This window comes from Suricata suricatta, chromosome 12, assembly GCF_006229205.1.
Source record: "Suricata suricatta isolate VVHF042 chromosome 12, meerkat_22Aug2017_6uvM2_HiC, whole genome shotgun sequence".
NCBI lineage: Eukaryota > Metazoa > Chordata > Mammalia > Carnivora > Herpestidae > Suricata > Suricata suricatta.
Window position 1 is genome coordinate 6,562,008 of NC_043711.1, and position 3,455 is coordinate 6,565,462.

Consider the following 3,455-nt stretch of genomic DNA (forward strand, 5'->3'; position numbering starts at 1 on the left):
ATCTTTTGTCTATTTTGTCACTGGGTGATCTGGTTTTTCGGGTGTTGAGTTTGCTAAGTTCTTTATAGATTTTGGGTGTCTACCCTGTATCTGATATGTCATTTGCATATATATTCTCCCATTCCATTGATTGCCTTTTACTTTTGTTGATTGCTTCCTTCACTGTTAAGCTTTTTCATTTTGATGAGGTCCCATTAGTTCCTTTCTGTTTTTCTTTCCCTTGCCTCTGGAGACATATTGAGTAAGAGGTTGTTCATATCTTCTGCCCATTTCTTCACTGGATTGTTTGTTTTGTGATTGTGAAGTTTTGTGAGTTCCTTGTACATTTTCGATATTAGCCCTTTATCTGATATGTCATTTGCAACTATCTTTTCCCATTCTGTCGGTTGTCTATTAGTTTTCTTGATTGTTTCCTTTGGGGAAGAGCACTGGGTGTTATATGGAAAACAATTTGACAATAAAATATGGAGGAAAAAATACAAACATATAACTATAAAAAAACAAAACAAACAAAAAAGTAAAAAAAAATAAATAAAAATTAAAAAAAAAAAAGAAGTTGTTAAGGCAAAGACAAAGAGGTTTTTGCCTTCTTTCTCCATTAGGATTTTGATGGTGTCCTGTCTTATGTTTAGGTCTTTTATCCATTTTGAGTTCATTTTTGTGTATGGTGTAAGAAAGTGGTCCAGGATCATTTTTCTGCATGTCACTGTCCAGTAATCCCAGCACCACTTGCTGAAGAAACTGTCTTTATTCCACTGGGTATCTTTCCTGCTTTGTCAAAGATTAGTTGGCCATATATTTGTGGGTTCACTTCTGGGTTCCCTATTCTGTTTCATTGATCTGGGTGTTTGTACTTGTGCAAGTACCAAAGTGTCTTTTCTTTTAATAGTTAATTGTCAAGTTGGTTTCCATATAACTCAGTCCTCTTCTCCACAAGTACCCCCCTCCATGACCATTACCCCCTTCCCCTTTCCTCCTCCCTCTTCAGCTTTCAGTTTGTTTTCAGTATTCAAGAGTCTCTCATGATTTGCCTCACTCCCTCTCCCTAACTCTTCCCCTCCCTTCCCCTTCCCATGGCCCCCTGTTAGATTTCTCCTGTTAGACCTATGAGTAACAACACATGGTATCTGTCCCTCCCCGCCTGACTTATTTCACTTAGCACGACACCCTCGAGGTCCATCCACTTTGCTACAAATGGCCATATTTCATTCTTTCTCATTGCCATATAGTACTCCATTATATATATAAACCACATCTTCTTGATCCATTCATCAGGTGATGGACATTTAGGCTCTTTCCATGACTTGGCTATTGTAGAAAGTGCCACTATGAACATTGGGGTACATGTGCTCCTTTGCATCAGCATTTCTGTATCCCCTGGGTAAATCCCTAGCAGTGCTATTGCTGGGTCATAGGGGAGTTCTATTGATCATTTTTTGAGGAGCCTCCACACTGCTTTCCAGAGCTGCCTTACCAGTTTACATTCCCACCAAAAGTGTAGGACGGTGCCTGTTTCTCCACATCCTTACCAGCTACTATAGCCTCTTGCTTTGTTCATTTTAGCCACTCTGACTGGCGTGAGGTGGTATCTCAGCGTGGTTTTGATTTGTGTTTCCCTGATGATAGGTGACACTGAGCATATTTTCAGGTGTCTGTTGGCCATCTGAATGTCCTCCTTGGAGAAATGTCTATTCATGTGTTCTGCTGATTTCTTCACTGGATTATTCATTTTTTAGGTGTGGAATTTGGTGATTTCCTGGTAGATTTTGGAAACTGGCCTGTTTTCTGGTATGTCATTTGCAACTATCTTTCCCCATTCTGTCGTTTGCCTATTAGTTTTTTGTTTGTTTGTTTCCTTTGCAGTGCAAAAGCTTTGTATCTTAATGAGGTTTGTTTTGGTTTTTGAGTCCCTTGACTGTGGGATGTGTCGAGTAGGAAATTGCTGCAGCTGAGGTCAAGGAAGCCTTTTTCTAATTCTCCTCTAGGGTTTTGATGGTTTCCTGTCTCACATTCAGGTCCTTTATCCATTTTGAGTTTATTTTTGTGGATGGTGTAAGAAAGTGGTCTAGATTCATTTTCTGCATGTTGCTGTCCAGTTCTCCCAGCACCCCCTGCTAAAGAGACAGTCTTTTCTCCATTGGATACTCTTTCCTGCTTTGTCAAAAATTAATTGGCCATACATTTGTGGGTCCAGTTCTGGGTTCTCTATTCTATTCCATTGGTGTTTGTGTCTGTTTCTGTGCCAATACGGTACTGTCTCGATGATGACAGCTTTGTAGAAGAGGCTAAAGTCTGGGATTGTGATGCCTCCCATTTTGGTTTTCTTCTTCAATATTACTTTGGCTATTCGGGGTCTTTTGTGGTTCCATACGAATTTGAGGATAGTTTGTTCTAGCTTTGAGAAGAATGTTGGTGTAATTTTGGTGGGGATTGCATTGAATGTGTAGATTGCTTTGGGTAGTAATGACATTTTCACAATGTTTATTCTTTCGATCCATGAACAGGGAATGTTTTTCCATTTCTTGGTGTCTTCTTCAATGTCTTTCATAAGTTTTCTATAGTTTTCATCATATAGGTCTTTTACATCCTTCGTCAGGTTTATTCCTAGGTATTTTATAATTTTTCGTGCAATCGTGAATGGGATCAGTTTCTTTTTTTTAAATTTGTCTCTTTAATAGTTTATTGTCAAATTGGGTTCTGTTTAACACCCGGTGCTCTTCCCCACAAGTGCACTCCTCCATTACCACCACCTCTTTTCCCCCTTCCCTTACCCATCAACCCTCGGTTCATTTTCAGTATTCAATAGTCTCTCAGGTTTTGCATCCCTCTACCCCCAAATCTGTTTCCCTCTTCCCTTCCCATGATCCTCCATTAGGTTTCTCCTGTACACCTATTAGACCTATGAGTGCAAACATATGGTATCTGTCCTCTTCTACCTGACTTATTTCGCTTAGCATGACACCCTTGAGATCCATCCACTTTGCTACAAAGGACCAGATTTCATCCTTTCTCATTGTTATATAATGCTCCATTGTATACATATACCACATCTTCTTGATCCTTTCATCAGGTGATGGACATTTAGGCTCTTTCCATGATTTGGCTGTTGTTGAAAGTGCTGCTATGAACACAGGCTTGTGCAGCTGCTCTGGAAAACAGTGTGGAGGTTCCTCAAAAAACTATCGATAGAACTCCTTTATGACCCAGCAATAGCATTGCTGGGGATTTACCCAAGAGAGACAGAAATGCTGATGCATAGGAGCACATGTACCCCAATGTTCACAGCAACAATGTCAACAATAGCCAAAACATGGAAAGAGCCTAAATGTCCATCACCTGACGAATGGATCAAGAAGATGTGGTATATATTCACGATGGAGTACTACATGGCAATGAGAGGGAATGACATATGGCCCTTCGTAGGAAAGTGGATGGACCTTGAGGGTGTCATGCTG